The 17817-nt window shown below is 36.2% G+C and overlaps 1 protein-coding gene across 1 annotated transcript in view; it reads left to right on the top strand.

Annotated features, from left to right (window-relative positions):
- Window positions 1–17817, top strand: part of igf2bp1 (insulin-like growth factor 2 mRNA binding protein 1) — a 45220-nt gene that overhangs the window by 11988 nt on the left and 15415 nt on the right. The window lies entirely within an intron of this gene.

The following is a 17817-nucleotide window of genomic DNA, read 5'->3' as shown; positions in this document are numbered from 1 at the left end:
TCATGCTAGCCCTCTTACACACACACAGACACACACACTCACATTCTAAAAGCATAGAGAGGGGGAAGGGGCTGCCAAACCTCCTAGACCTACATGGAGTCATTCCACCTTCCCCTTAACACACAGAGACTCCGGCACATGCAAGGAGCATGTAGGCCTTCTCAGGAGGAGGAGGGTCTTGTGCGTATACATATAGCATACATAGGACATTTTGGTTATGCCCATGATATTTTGGTTTTACACTACTCCCTGTACTGAAGTGATATTGCTTGTCATTTAAAACATTGATGTGATGGTGGTGGTATTCCTTTTGTTGCTGAAGCAGCCTTTTTTGTGGACTTGGTGCTATACTGGTAAATTTAGCATAATCGAACAGCGCACCCAAATAATGAGATACTTTATACATTTCAAAGAATGTGAGCTCAACTGGGTCTAGTTTCAGATTTAAAGATTGTATATATATATATATATATATATATATGTATATGTATATATGTATGTATGCGTGTATGTATATTATTTATTTTTACATCTGTGTGACGAAAAATGGCATTTACTTTAGTCTCAGAAATAATTGTTTTGTCTTGTTTGTGCATGATGGTATTCTAGTTTCATTTTTTAATTCTCTCTACAGAAAGGGTTGTTTAGAGATTTTTTTTTGTTGTAGTTTCTGGATTTCTTATGTAATCTTGTTTTATAAACCGTATTATTTGCCTTTGTATTTAGGAAAGGCATGCAATCCCGTTGTGACTTAAGACATTTGAAGCTCATTGTTTTGACTTATTACAATTTATTTTGGTCTTCCCAGCAGTATTATCTGTGTTTACTCAAGAGGCCTGTGTTCTGTGGACTACTAAGCATTTAAACTTAATTTTTAACTCTTTTGGCAGACAGAAGAACTCTCTTTACATTCCAAACCTGCTGTTTCTTTTAACGACAAATCACAGAATTTGTCTTGGACAAACATCAAAGGGTGATTTCTGATCATTAATGATTTTAAGCAGGGAAAGGTAAAGACAACGACATGAAGAGGTGGGACGGTTGTTGTTAGCAGCAGCAGTAGTGCTTCACATCTTTAACATTCTTTAGGTTCTTGGAGTTAGGTGATCAAAAAGTACTCCGAGTCTGACGTCACGTTCTGGAAGAATGAAGAGCACTCGTTTTGAAACTTTGGGCTGGGTCTTACATTTACATTTATGCATTTGGCAGACGCTTTTATCCAAAGCGACTTACAGTGCAATTATTACAGGGACAACCTGGAGTTAAGTGCCTTGCTCAAGGGCACAATGGTGGTGGCTGTGGGGTTCAAACCAAGGACCTTCTGATTAACAGCCCTGTGCTTTAGCCACTACGCCACCACCACTCCTGGTGTGGGTCTTCTTTCCCTTGAAGGGGAGATACTATGAGATCAAGAGACATTTGCTTGATTGTCTTGAGAATTTTTAAAGGACACCAAAGTGTTTCAGGGTAGTGACTTTGTGACTATAAGAAAAACAAAAAAAAACAAGGGACTGGTTTATTAGGCATTCACAAAGTAATTTACAAGGGTTCCAAGTGGTAAATACAAAAACACAGTTTTTTCCCCACTTAAAAAAGTCATTTTAAGATTTATCCATTTCAATTTCATTACAAAATTCCATCCAATTTAATTGAGAGGAATTTTTAATCAAATAATAATCTTTAAGTTTGATTCATTTTGTTAAACATACACAATTAAATTTGATGTCATTTTGTTATGAAATTGAAATGGGTCAATTTTAAAAATAGGCTAAAAGATAGTTTTATTAAGTTTTTTTTTTTTTATACACGTCTATTTAAAGTGAAGGATGAAAATATAAGATAAATTATTCAGAGAGAAAATGGGATCTTTCAGCTCTTAAATCCATATCTTAAAACTATTAAAAAATAACCTTTTAACCAGGCAACTTTTTAAAGAGACCTCCATTTGTTGTTTTTAAAATGAGTTAATGTCAAAAGTATTACTTAGTTTCATTAATTTAATTTAACTAAAATTAATTACTTAGTTTTTATTTAATGAGTCTCTTACATTTCATTTTAATAATAAACTGTTCACTGTAATGCTACGTTTGCAGAATACTCAAGGTCTTCCATTTTATTTTTAAGTTTTTTATACATTTATTTATATAAATATGTACAATGAATATTCTCATGAATCAAAAGATTTAATTTGTTGGAAAATGTCAGAATATGTGAATTGAACTGGAACCTTTTAATCAGTTCAAAATGTATAAATAATTTTTGAAAGACCCAAAAATTTATTTCACAGTCATTATAACTGTCTGACATCAAACACTGTAAGGTTGACCTGAGTGTTTTTTAAATGTTTGGTCTTGTACTTTTATTTTTAATGGTTTATAAAACCAGATAATTTGAATACAAGTCAATATAAATGTGCAAGAAGTTTTTCTGTATTCAGGATTTGTTTGTTCAGCTGTATCTGTGCATGCCAACATTTAATCGGGGTTTTAAAGATTATTTTTTTGTTTTTGTCTAGTATAGCCTATCATGATGACGTTGGCCTCATGATTTTGGACATATGGTGTTGTACTCTGTGTTCAGTGTAGACGTGAAGTGAATGCAAAGTTTACTTTTTCCTTGAGGTAATTTTTAGAATATAATTATTTGGGAGCAAGAAATTGAAACTACTCATGTTGACGATTTTACTAGTGATTTGAAACGTATTTTTACGAAGCACATAGTCAAAACAAATATGAAAACCTTGCATTATGTTCCTCGACAGTGTGTATGTTCACAAAGTGCATTTACCAAATACTTGTTAAAATGCACAAGATACTATCAGACTTTCTAAGAAGAAAAGGAACATGCTGATTTTTAGGATTTTCGATGCAATCCCAATTAAAGGATATTGCTGAAGTTAGTCTGTGCTTCAAATCTGACTTTTTAGTCCTCAAGAATGAGAGCCATATGATTGTTGAAAGATTTTGACACTTTAAGGGTGAAAAATGCTGTGTTTGGCCATAACAGTTTTAGTAGAGCTGTTCTTTGAGGCAGCGAATTATTTACGGTCGAATTAATATTCATGATCAGGTTCGAATGGAACGAAATAATTTATTTGAATTTTTTTAGAACGCGTTGTATGACCAGAACATGTCGTAACACGATGGAAACTATTCATTTGGCCGTGTCTTTGCTTGAAGAAAAATGCAAAGTTAAACCCATAGTCTACTTTCATTATCCACGAGGTTTGCTCCTCAGATAGACAGCAATTTGAAACGAAAGCAGAGCAAAATGACACAATCATTAAATAATTACCCCGGTAAGTATATGTAAATGGTGTGCTGCCATTGTAGCACTTCCAGTGTGGATGCTTGGTTGTGTATCTAAGACCGTTTCGGTTCCGTTCCACCCCCCATTTCCTCGTCAACTAGCAAACCTCCTCTTCTCGACCAACCCCCTCCGCTTCTCCGGTGTGGGCGGTGCATTGACAGCGCGCGCCGCCTCTTTCACGGCGCTATAGTACTCTCGATTAGCCCGGTGACTTTATGAATGAAGGCAGGTCTCCCCTCACTGCCTGCGAGAAGCTGAAGCCACAGCGTCGCGTGCGTAAAGAGGAGTGATCCAGAGTAGCACGAGAATCCGCTCGAGAGCATTTGCCTCTGCTGCACTGCAGGCGTTCATCTAAAGGCAAATCCTCACGTTCGACATCATTTGACTCAAACGTGACGATTTCCGTTTACAGTGGAATACAGTAGGCTACTTTATTGCTGTGAGAGTGCATTTAAATCGCATTGTGCACGTTGGATCTCATTGCATTTACAAAAGCATGATGGTACAAAACAAATACAGCCTAGTGTAAATAGGGAGAGATGTTATTAGCACTATGCACTACATCAAGCCATTGTGGTTTGTTTTCGGAGCGCGTGCCTTGAAATTAGGATTTTCTCTTTTGTGCATTTTTGCAACAGCCTTATGAAATGACAGCCCCACATTTCATCACACTTCGCTCTATGCTGACATGAACGCTTATCCGGCTCCTATATGTTGCCTATAGTGTTCTAGCACATTCTGCGCCTGCCCATGTGGCTGAGATTCATTGTGGTAATTGGGCGTTGTCTGTGGAAGATGACTGAACGTATAGGCTACTGGCCCACATGGTTGAGACGTATAGGCCCATGTTACTCACACAGGACAAGAATTTCCGGCTGGTTTTGTAGTGTGACGGGGAAATCGAACTATGTTCTGTCTGCAAGTGTTTGCACAAATAATGCTATTACAACTTGGCAAACTTAAATATGTAACCCACAACAAAAGGCGTAATCTATAGATACACAGCGGTACATTTCAGTGTATGTTGTGCTTTTTTTACCCATACTTATTCATGACACACATTTTGAGCTTTATTTTGGTCCTTTTTATAATGTTTGCTTTGTTTTAGTGTCACCCTCCGGTTGGTTCTAATTTGGGTATGATTCTCTTGTACACTATAACTCATATGCACTCAATAGGGAAGTCTTTTTTTATTAACAATTTAAAGAAGTTTTTTCCATTATCATTAAAATATATAATATAAATGTATATTTAAAAATGTACTGGGGGTTTGGAGGGTTACTTTTGTCATGTATTCCACTACAGATTACAGAATACATGCTGTAAAATGTAATTTGTAACATTCCATTAGATTACACAAGGTCAGTAACGTAATCTAAATACTTTGGATTACTTCTTCAGCACTGGTAGATTTTTTTCACTTGTTTTGACTATAAAAACTGCCAGTACAGTGAGACAAAGCACACATGTTAAAAATACATTCTCTGAAAAACCTGAATATATTATGCGGTGTTGCTTCTAAAACAAGATAAACAAATTAAGTTGTTTTAAGAATTTTTACATGAAAACAATACAAAAATTATCTTTTTAGCATAGATGAATATCTATATAATTGAACAAGATATACATTATATAATCTTTTAATATCAGTGAGTGCACTGTCTAGAAATGTATATTATACTGGAATAAAAAGGAAGTTTAAATTGTATAGCACAAGCAATAATAATAAAAATAAAAAATAATATATATATATATATATATATATATATATATATATATATATATATATATATATATATATATATATAGGCATGTTTAAAAAATGCTTTAAATAAATGTCTAGAGTATTTATTTTGCAAACTAATCAAAACGATTCAAAATTAGGCAAAACTTACAATACAGTGTTAAGAAGTTTCTAGTAAGACCTTTGATTTTTAGGGCAAAAATCGTATTCTTGATAATAATAATAATAATTATTATTATTTTATATATATTGTGTGATATTTTTACCACAATGCATAAATACGAACCATTACACAAATAGTCGAAATTAAATACATTTTCCACCACTGCAAGTCAGTGCCAGTAAAAACGCATTGACAGACACATTTAAAACACTTTTTTTTTTTAACATAAGTGTCAATTAAATTCAGTGAACACGTATGGAAATTATTATTATTTTTTTTAAATGTTTGTCCTCGAAGCATCTTAATAGGAATCTTGACTTTTGTGGCTGAACAAGTGTCTTCAAGTGCAAAGTGCCATTTTATTTCTCCACCCTTGGCTCTCGTGAAATGGCGAACAGGCGAGACGGGCGGAAGGAGATATAATTTTATAGAGATTTATTACATGCTTGCTGTCAGAAACTTCTTAACACTATAATGTTAGGGTAATTTATATCTTATTCATTAGTCTAGAAAATAAGTAGGCTACTCCAGACTTTTATTTAAAGCACGTTTAACTGACTTCATTGTAGCGCCAGTTGCCTTAATATAGCTTACCTCTCTTGATTGTTCTTTGTAATGGAACTTTAATGTGTGTGTGTGTGTGTGTGTGTGTGTGTGTGTGTGTGTGTGTCAAGTGATAAGTTTCATTATGTCCCTTGTTTTACTACTCAAAATGGAGGCGCACGAGCGCTCTTCCATGTTCTCCACGTTGAGTTGGGCAAAGCAGAGCGAAGGGTGAACTTTAACCCAAACTAAGGGCATATCGCCTTTGTAAACTAAATGCATCCCGGGTCGATACTCTCTCACATACCACCCGCCAAACCAACCCCACCCGAGGGGAAAATGCCACATATGGAATTTTAAGAAAGACGCAAACACGCTTGAGCGGCCTCTCTTATAGACCAGCACTGCGTTTAGTACATAACGTCCGACCTGACGATAGATGGGCGCGATAATGTGTGATACTAGTAAAACATTTAGACACTACTACCCACTATTGCTGATAAATTATAATTCAGACAACGCCCCTTTTTCCACCAACGTCATCACTTGCCTGAGGTCCTGTTTAGATGAACTATTGAGCTCCATTTTTTATCATGTGACCTCAAATATTTAGTCTATTCATTGCACCTCAAAAATTCAAGAACTTGTTGTATATTTTATTTTGATGCAATCCCTTCCCCCTTTTTAACTCAGTTGGCATAATCTTCAGCCTCTTTGAAAAGTTAAATTGTTTGCTAGCAACCCCTTGCAGTCCCTTGTCCTGCCCTGTCCTGGCTCTTTTAAAAATCCCTGCCAAAGCATCCTTATCCACATTGGGGTCAAATGTTGAGATGCAGGGTTGAGAACTACTTGCAGACAAAACTCTTTGTCCATGTGATGAATTGTCTCTCTCTCTCTCTCTCTCTCTCTCCCCATTCCCCATGGCTCCCTGTCTCACTCAAATGGTCAAGGGAGAGAGAAAGGGAGGATGACGGATGAGAGGGAGGGGTATTTCACATGATAATGCAGGAACAGACCTCAGGTTCTCTTCACCCACATTGGGGGTTTCAGAGGCTTTGCATTCCTCAGCTGAGCATGTCGCTCCCTGCAGACTTTGACATGCTTAAAAGAAGCAGAGGTTTCCCCACGCCCTACCCAGCATGGGCCCATATAAACACACTAATGCAAATCCAAATTCTTTTTTTTAGAAACTGAGACCATTCTGAAATATTTAGAGCATCTATTGTGTAAATAAACTGTTTGTATTATCGTTCAGATTTTAACAGATTTAATTGTGGTAGATTTTTTTTTTTTTTAACTCTTCATAAAGATTTTTTTATATCTGTTTTTCAAGCAACCTGGCCTACCTGTTCTTTGCTTAACGTGGTATTGAGTAAGTGCTTTTCCAGATAACTAACTGAAGTTTCTTTTAATTACAACTCTATGCTTTGCAGGCAAAAAATAAATACATAAAACTTTAGTATAATTTTTTATAAAACTTTGAACTTTTCCCATAAACTGTTAATCTTCAGTTCAATTTCATTCATCCGAGAAGCAGCTTCAGACTAAACTGTAAACCAAAAGTATTACATTGTTTACCTTTATTTATATATATATATATATATTAAACAATTGGCCACTCTACTACATCCTTTTCAAATGTAAAACTGTTTTAATGAATGTAAATGTTTGAGCTTGTTGCACAAATCTTTTAGAAAGACGTTTTGCAGTCACTGGCCACTTTTGCATGGACTATGAAATATTTACTCTGATTTTCCTGCTTGCCAGAATCATAAAAAATTTAAAGTGGCTCTATAGCACTGGCAGTCTATGAGCTTCACAATTTTTTTCTCAGTGTCAGTTTATCACATCTCCAACTGCCTGTTCTCTCCTGTTACATTTGAATTGTGACAATCATTTCTACTCTTTAATATGTCATCAAATTGTGCCGTTGAAGTGCTGTCATTTTATCCATGAAGAATGGTGATGATGTTATTAATTGTAATGAAGAATATGATTTTGCTTTGTGAATGTTTAATGTTTTATTGTACTTGTCTGCAGCAGTTCTAAAGAACCAGACATGTTCAGTTGCTTGTTTGAGGGCTCATCTTTTGATTTTAGATGTCCTGGTTACAAAAACTGGAGAACTTTACTGGACATTTTTCAAACCGTTGTGACACTGAGAAGCAGAAAAATGTATGTATAATGATATACTGTTGTCAAAAACTGTATGTCTTCTATTTTGTTCTGTGAAATACAAAAAGAGATGTTAAGAAGATTAGTCACCATTCACTTTTATTGAATGAAAAAAAATTATGCAATGAATGTGAATGGTGACTGAAATAACATCATCTTTAGAAGAAAGTCATGTAGGTTTGAAACAACAAGTGGGTAAGAGTAAATTACTATTTTTTTTTTAATATTCTATGAACAATAACTATTATGTAAAAAAAACAAAAACTCTTTCTCAAAGTTTCTGAGGCTCCGTTCGGTTGTGAATACCACTGCCATCAGTGTTCAGAGGCAAGAAGCAGCTTTTAGACAGAGTAGATTTATTTTTATTGGTTTCATTGTTGCACAATTGTATGACCAGGCAAGCAAAAAGCAATATATTGCCCCCTTTCTCTCACAATTTTTCTGATATGTTAAGAATTGCATCAACGTGTGTTGATTGCTGAGCTTGGGGAGTGACCTTTCACCTCTCAGAGGAATAGGGCAAGGAGAGAAAAGCCGAGCGGAGAGGGGGAGGGAAGGCCTATCAGGTAATGCAGAGCAGAAAACTCCGCAGGGAGGATTGTAGAAAGAGGGAGCGAGGAAAGAGAGTGAGAAGAAAGCAGGAAAGAAGGGGGATGGGACATCTGTTTTTTCTGGTAAAGTTGTCTTACCATTGCTCTGTATCAAAATGATTTATGGTTTAACTCTTGCTGTTCCATTCAGTGCCTGGAATCATAGCCTCTGATCCCGTAGGGCGAGAGGGTATCTCACGGCCACCAAACTGAACTGTGGCCTTTGGGTGTGTTTTCATTGACTTGAGGAACCTCCACGTCCATCTAGATCTAAGCAGCTTACAAGTTCTCTCCGTGGACTTGTTACGCAAAGAGCGGGAAAGGGAGGTGTGTGGAACTTAGGATCCACCCCTTTCCCCTCCCAGACGTGCCCGCCATTTTCAGTGTTGGCTGCACAGGCCTTGCTGTACGAAACTCGACAGTGCATCGCCACTGGCAGTTTGAAGTTGTTTCATGTTTCTATCTCTGTCTAACCACAGTTTGTCATGTTGAAAAGAAGCATATTGTTGATGTGATCTCATCCCTTAAATCAATTACTTTAGTGTTATTGAATTCTGTTTTGTGTTGTCAGGAGATTTATGGAAATAGATATGCTTTGGATTTCTATATGCTATCTATTTATAATAGTTTTTATATATACAGTATGTAAGTAACTGAACATATTTGCCCACTGCCCAGTGAAAAAATGCTACTCAGAAAAAGCAAACATTTTTGTTTAGCTGTAAAAAAATGATATTTTATGTAGTAACTACCATTGAAATAGTAGTAAGTCAGTATAATAGTTGAAAAAAAAGAGACCAGCATTTGGTCCTTGTGGTTCTTTTTTTATGTGCAAATGTGTGGCAAATATTGGTGAGCTTTGAAACAATTGTGGAACTATATAAATATACGTTTTGTCTGTGCTTAATAATTCCCTTTATCCTTTTTAGAGTCATGCAGAAAAATTGCTAACTGTTATTCATTTTTTTCCAGCATTTTTCTTATACAAATTCACAAAGAATATATTTTTGAAATGCTCTTGGTTTATTTAAGAAAGCAAATGCCCCACTTCTTTAAAAACAGGGTCATCATGGTCATTGAAAACCTGGAAAAATCTAAATTAAAATTAAAATGGTGATTTTTCTGGCCTGGGAAAGTTGTGGAAAATATTTCAATCTTAAAAGTCATGGAAAAGAGAATAAAATGTTTTCTGGTTGCATTGTAAAATATGTAATGTGCTAGAAACTGCTCTTTGTGAGGACAAGCACTATAAAATTATTTTAAAATGACTGGAAACGTAATGGAAATATCATGAAAATTAATTGGTCAAAAAGTGTGGAAAGCCTGTAAAAAAAGTTTAGCTAATTTACTAGCTAAAAAAGGAAGCTAGGAAAATATAAAGTTCAGTGCAGAGTGGTTATAGGGACTGACCCTTGTGTTTGTTGGTCTAGTGACACAAGTCTATTAATTTAGCTGTTGCTGTCCTCAAATACATTTTTGTTGTCAGTCAGACCAGTGACCGTCCATTTAGCCCAATTAAGAAGTTCCAAGTCTTTCACAAGTAATAAATACATTTGTTTATGTGTAATGTACATGTTGCAAAACTGGTAGAACAGTATCTGTAACTCTGCATGCGCTGGATTTGCTCTTGCAGGTCTGGTTCTTTTTAGATGCCCATGTGTTAAAACAAATGCATTTTTAACTCTATGCAAGTTGATTATCTAAATATATCACTATCTGAAGATGTGCAAAAATGAGGAGAATAACATAACTGTTATTATACAAGATATTAACATGCTGATATGCAACTTATACCATGCTCCTAGTTCTAACAATCTTCAAAAGTGAAAGGTCTTTCATTTAAAACAGGATTCAGTCAAGGTGGGAAAGGTTTTCTCTTGATCTGTACAAAAGGGCAGAGTGTAGACCCGCTCTGTTAATCAAAATCAGAAATGAGATCTCTAAAGATATGTTACAATCTGTTTGCCATCAGCCTGTGATTAATGCCGTTATTCAAGACCTTCTTATATGTAGGTTGGCTACCATGATCAGCTGGAGTTTGTGTGTAATGGCGCTTTCTCTGCAAAGAAGGGGTTTCACCTAAAGTCCATGCTACTTAAGGAGGTAGATCGGATACACTTAAAAATAAATAACTTTCACTATCATTAGGTTTACTTAATCTTTCCTTGTTCATGTTACATTTAACCAAATGAACTGAATTTAACCGAGTGGTTTCAATGGGAAAAAAGTGTACTTGAAACCATTTGTGTTGGGACAATGTACATTTTTTGTTTGTTTGGTTAACTGAAACGGGGCAGGGGATGTCTAGGTCCTAGCATGCTTTGCATGAGACTTGATAGGGAGAGTAAATGTTTAAATTAAGTGTTATTTTATTTGTTTTTGTGCAAGATGAATATAAAGAGGGAGAGTTGGTGTTTAATGTTCATGTTGAGATGTAGAAGAGTTTCTGTAATGTTGGAGTTTTGGGGGGTTACCTTTATGGTTGGAGTGAATCTTGAGTTTAGGATGAGGACAGGAACGTGTGATCTGTGATATTTGTTGTTCTCTTATTTAGCAATTGCTGTGCAAACTGTAGCAGTTAACAAGCTGCTTTCTGTAGTGCTTCACTTCATCATGTAGTCTATTTAGCATGTTAACATTCACCATCACTAGCTAGTATATAATGAAATAAAAGATTCATTTGAGTTACTTTGGTATGTCTAATTTTGTTGGGTTTACACAATTCAGTTAGGTTCCCTCTTCACAAAGCATTTGAGTTGAGATTACATAGTAAATTTATGTTAACAACTCTTTTAAACATGTGGAACCACTGTCCACAATTGAATCAAATTCAGCTAAAGAGTTATTGTTTTGAGCGATATTGTCAGCATATTGTTTTACGTTTTCCTTCATCTACTCATCCTCCCTTTGTTGTATCATTTCACCTCTGATTGGCTGAGGCAGAAATGGCTGCAAACAAGACAGGAAGATACTCAATGAGGGTTGCTTCTAAGAGATTTCTGACTTCCTGTGTGCCCAGATTCCTGTTGGATCTTTCATTGTACACTGTGGGTCTCATATTATTCGGGTTAGGCAGACACTGCATGTGAGAGATATTTTAGTTTCTGTAGTTCTTGATCAGTTAAGACTGTCTTTGTAGTGGCATTGATGTCTTTATTCTTTCCCTCTGTTTTTATCCAAGGTTATTCCATCAAGTTATCTGCCAGCGAAACTTGACTTGAGCAATGACTGTCCAACAAAGTGATTTGAAATCAGAGTTGTTGACCTAATCTACGATTCACATTAACTTAATGATCTTTATTATGACATAACAATAATTTGTATCATTTAAGTGCTTAACTCTTTTAGAAGGTCTCTGCACTGCAATCATACTCTTAACAAGTATATATTTGTCTTTATTTTCCAGTAATATATACAGTATATAAAGCCTTAAAACAAGATGGATTCACCAGAAAGTGGAACTGCACAGGATATAAAGACCTAATTTCTCCAGAGAATGCATCTTGAATGCAAGTGTACTTTGTTTTGTAGCACTATCATTTATTTTCTTGTTTTAAGCATAAACAATAATAAGAAAGAACAATTCCCACAGGACAAATACACTTATATTCAAGATATATAATCTGAAAATGAGACTTATTGTCTTAGAGTTTTGCAGTCGGGTAAATTAGTTTTTTTCTAGAAAAAAGAAACAAATCAAAATATCCTTAAAAGAAGAATTATCGCTAAAAAAATCTTTTTTTCAAGGTATTTCTTTCCACATATATAAACATGCAATTGACAGAAAAGGATTCCCAGCTTCTAATGCAATCGTAACGCTTGTAAAACAGACGTCATTTATTTTTTTCTTTATTACAGTGTATCCTTTGAGAGTAAATGGAGAGATTTGGGAAGCATGTTTAATATGCTGGACAACTCACACTTCCAGATACGTGTCTTTTCTTATTTGACGGTCTCCGTGTAAAACTCACGAGAATAGGTCGGGTGGATTTGTTTTCATAGAGACATAGATATACATTTGGATGCACCTGTGTGAGGCTGGTGGTGTGGTTTGACTGCATTTAATTTTGTCAGTGTCACACGTTTGTGCCCTGCATTCTTGAGACTGTTTTAAATGTGAACATTGTGGGTGTATTTGTGTATGTGCACGGCAGGAGCAGTTTTGCTGATATGACTTGATTTTCTTCTACAATGCATTCAAAGACCTTCCAGATGTCTAGTTAAATTGTTCATATTGTTGATCTTTCAAACCATGGCCCCATAATACTTTACTTAAGTCCAAATATGTTTTGTGGCCACTGTCTCCGTATAACACTGCAAACACTGTATGTCTATTGGTGTTAGTAATAGAATAGTGATAGAAATAGTTTATATTTCTTTATATTACATTAAGAGATAAATACATTTTCAGTGTTTGCTTTTGATGAAGTGGAAGTGTTTCTGTGAGTGTTTATGAATGTAAGGTATGGAATGTGTATCATTATGTCTTCATCAGATAGATGGAGTCCTGCTGGTTCTTCTAGACCAGCTAAGACTATTCCATCTTGTATCTGGAAATGCTGGAGGTCTTGCAAAGAGGGTAGGGGTGTACCTGCTTTATATATAAGAGTGAGAGAGAGAGGTATTGTGCTTGTTTGTGAGTGGAGTGTGTGTGTGTGTGTGTGTGTGTGTGTGTGTGCATGGTGTGGAGGAACTGAATGTTCTTATTTATTTAAAAAAAAAATTGCTCGTGATGTCAGCTGCTGTGTTGAACTGATACGGTTTCGCTAGATGTTTCAGCAAGTTTAGGATGAGATCTCTTCACTGAGAAATGTACAAATGTGTTTCATTGATTAACGCTTAAATGGGCGTTTCGCCAAACATTATTACATACTCTGGTCTTTAGCGACTCTGCACATATATCTATCACAAATGGATCTAGTTAATGCCCAGTTAGTGAGTATTAGAAAATATTAGAATAGGTAACATTTTTTTTTTATTTATTTTGAATTGTTTTATTTTTCATATATCAAAGTGATGATATTTTAGAACAAATATAGAACACGATTCAATAGTTTCACACTGAAATTTCATGAGATGCAACTGGCTGTCAAACATATTGAGCTACAAAGAACACATAAGCTACACATTACAGTAGATACACATAAGCTACACAAATGTATTTTCTCTGGCACTTATTGAGTCTAAATAGAAACATAATTTACATAATTGCAATAATATACCCAAATGACAATAGTCCATTCATACTGTTCATGTGTTATGCTTGCTATAGTTTACTTCCACATTGCTGCTTCCTCAAATAGCAATGTCAACTGTAAATCAAGTCAATCACTGAAACAACTGTGCCACCTTGAGGAACAAATATCATGCATAATGTGTACATGCATGTGGAATACTGATAATTTACCATTGTCACACAGAAAATCAATGTGATTTAGCAGTCATTTGAATGAATGTAGTACACATTTGTCTTGTAATAAACAAGTTAATATATATACCCAGTGATTGTAAACATCTAGATATGAAATAATGATAAAGTTATGATTTATGAAAGCATAAAGTGTCACTATTAAATATCTAGGGTCTTTCATGAAACATTTTTCTTTCTTTTTCTTTTTTGTGTGCAATTTTAGCTTTTTGTGTGTGGGCATGACATAAAAAAAAAAGAAAGGATGATGTACAAGGGGTGGAATGAGGTTCCAAGCTATTAAAGACCAGAGGTGTGCATTTAATGGTTAGAGGGATCCCAAAATGAAAATTCTGTTCTATTCATTCATTTTAACACTTGTGTCATTCCAAACCATATGTATTTCTTTCTTCCATGGAACACAAAAGGAGATGTGAAGCAGAATGTCAGCCTCAGTCACCATTCGCTTTCATTGCATATTTTTTCCATACAGTGAGGGTGAATGGTAACTTGTGGCTAACAATGTGCCTAACATCTCCTTTTGTGTTTCCTGGAAGAAAAGTAATAAGGGTTTGGAACAACATGAGGGTGAGAAAAAGATGATGAAACCTTACTATAGTCCCTGATGTATCTTATCTCAACTTATATAGGCCTAGTCATATCTACGTTTTTCTTTCACATTCACAAGTCCAAGATAGGAGTGCATTATTAATGCACCGGCTGACCTTTACCACTCCTATAGGACAAAATCGGATGCCCACCCTAACACACACACTCTCACATACCCACCCTCCCCCTAATGCTATTCATCCTTTGAGCTTGCCTATAGACTCTTCACCTTTGACCTCACCTTTTTAGTGGCTGAATCTACTCCCCCCCCCACTCTTTTCTGGTCACGTTTTATGTTTTGAGATTCCTGTTTTTACATTGATTTTATTTGCTAAGCCAAAAAAATATGGCAAAATACGGCATGTTAGCAGATTTTAACTCATCCTGTGTTCCATTAGCTAATAATACTCCATAGCTGGACTTGTGGCCCGCTACACAAGAATTCAGTTCAGATATTTAAATTTGAGAATGTTTTTCTGACATCATCCCCAAACAATAGAGGAAGAAATCCCGAAAGGGACGTCAGTCCTCTTTTCTAAATTCCATTCTTTCATCTTGCCACGTTTTCCATGGCATTGACCAACCAGAGTGGTCAGGGCCTTAGTGGGTCAGGGCCTTGGTGGGACGTGACATGGTGGATTCAGATGGGTTCAAAGGTGCCAAACAATAGGGATGATTTCCAGCTCTAGGGGGTGGGGATGAACCCTGTTGAGTTTGTGTGGTGAATGTGGGTGGGATGCAGAAACGTCAGGTTGGGGGATGGGTTTTGGAATGAGGTGACTGATCAATGGGAGAGTGGACAGATTGGTGGTCTCACCCAGTATGAATGAGACAATCATGTTTGTGAAGAATTGTCCTGTTTGTAATGGTTTGTTGTAACTTTTGGTCCATTGGTGGTCTTAATTTACACAGTAGATATTTTAAAGGATAGTTCACCCAATAAGGAAAATTCTGTCATCATTAGTACACACCCTTTTGATATTCCAAACCCATATGACTGACTTTCTTCACCTAAAGGAGATGTTAGGAGGACTATCTCAGTCCTAGTCTTAGTCACCCTTTACCTTTATTGAATGGGGAAAACAGACGCAAAGGAAGTTAACAGAGACAAAAATTCTGCCTAACATCTCCTTTTGTCTTCAATGAAGAAAGTAAGTCATATGGGTTTGGAACAACATGAAGTTGAGTAAATGACAGAAGTTTCATTTTTGGGTGAAATATCACTTTAATTTTCTTTTAAACTGTACCATGACATGGTAAACATGCCAAGTTTCTCATTAATTTTGACCGGATCTCCAACATTTAGAGTCCTCAAATGCAACTTCATATAACTGTGTTCCAACGGCCTCCATATCAGCACAGTCATTTTCTAAATCTGACAATCTGATCACACTGCATGATTTCAGGTGGGTTATTTTCACCTATCCATGCATGTATTGCTGACCTCTGTAGCGTGAAACACCCTTGCAGTATTCTTTGATGCCTGATTGGCCATTGGGTCCGCCATTTGCAAGTCTGGGTGGTTGAAAGCGGCCAAATGGCGCCATTTTCTCTACTAATCAGCCAGTGGGCGTTAACCTTCTGGAGTTCAGAGGTCTTTAGGATTCTCAATCACCAGAGAAGGGTTTCAGACCCCTCCCACATGACCCCTGCATCCATTTCCCTCCTTGATCCTAAATAGGTGCCCCTCACTGCATTAGATATTTGCTGATACGCCCTCTAGAGGTTCCAAGGTGCTACAGTTTTGTCTAGGTTTTTCAGGCTTGTGATTTTGTCATTTTTGATGATGGTCAATTTCTTTTGGTTTCATTATTACAGTGTCATCATTATGTTGATGGAGCAACTTCCTTTCTCGCGCTCTCTCTCTCTCTTTCTCTCTCCATGAATTTGGAAGGTTCAAGGGCAGCTGGCTTTAAACTACATCAGTGTTCAGTTTCAGTATACCCATTCAGTCTCCTCTCTCTCTCTCTCCTTTGCCCGTCCTCTCCGCCTCCACCAACAGTGTGTAGAATTGGTGCTCCACAGCATCTTTACAATGTTTAATCTACTTAACTATAAATCGTATGTGATTCCAGACTGCTATAAGATGTTAGAAACATTAACATATTCAGACTTTTCTCTCTCTCCCTTCATAAGGATGATTGTGAGAGCTGGAATTGTGCTTACTGTGATAGTAGATCTTCACAACTAAATAAAAGAATCTAGGTTTTGCCATTCTAGAATTATTTGAATCGATTTTGGAATGAATGGATTCTTTGTTGAAGTTTTAAATCTTCATTTACCTACATAGTTTGCATGTGCACACATACCAAGTTTTGGACAGACTCCGGGCTAATATTTCAATCTCAGAAGCGTCATGTCTATACAAACTGATTTTGATCCAAGTTGAACTTCCCACAAAATATATATATTTTTAAAGGGGTCATGACATGTTTTTTTTTATTGTATTATTATGTTCCCTTAGGTGCAATTATAGTATTAATATATTTTTTTTTAAGAAAAACTTTTAAAATCTAGTGATTTATGACCTTTTCCCACCCTGTTTCTCATCCTCTAATTCAAACAGTCTGTTTTGGGGGCGTTTTCCATTTAAGACTTCAGTGTTAACGCCCACTGTTATGATTGGCTAACGTCAGTGCCTATGTATCAATTATTGACGCCCCCAGCCAGAACAATATGCAAGTAAACTAAGTAAAAACACTGTGATTATTCATAATGAATGAAATTGCGCTTTAAAAAGTAGTTTAAAGTTTAAAATAGATTAGGCCTACTTACAGTTTGCGTCGTCGTTGTTCCCAGAATAGTCGGCACGGACTTATCTTTGAGCAACAGTTTTCTGGCAAAGAAAGCATTATATTGAGATTTGTTCTCAAAACAGTCATCCTTAAAATGTACAGAACAAACGCTTAAGTTAACACTGCCGTGACTGGAACGTCCGCAAAAAATAAACTGCATCCATTTTTCCCTGACGTCTGGATCTTTCGGCAGCTTATTCAGAGGTTTTGTTTGACCACAGCCAGGAACAGCACATCTGTGTGGCATCGTAATTTTCCTGTGCACAAGTAGTCTCTGTCAGAGCTCGCTGTCCATCGACTGAACACTTGTGAGGCGCACGGCGATACGAAATGAGCGTAGTTGTCTTGCGCTTAGAGCGTAGTTATCTTGTGCTGGAGGCGGTCATATGCAAACGCTGTTACGTCACTTCTAACCGACACGTCACTTCTAACCATGAATCCAGAACGAGCTGTATTTTGAGCTTGATTAAATAAATGATTCG

This window comes from Xyrauchen texanus, chromosome 8 (assembly GCF_025860055.1).
Source record: "Xyrauchen texanus isolate HMW12.3.18 chromosome 8, RBS_HiC_50CHRs, whole genome shotgun sequence".
NCBI classification, from domain to species: Eukaryota; Metazoa; Chordata; class Actinopteri; order Cypriniformes; family Catostomidae; genus Xyrauchen; species Xyrauchen texanus.
Note: the sequence above shows the minus strand (reverse complement) of the source record. Positions and strands in the feature narration are given on the sequence as shown.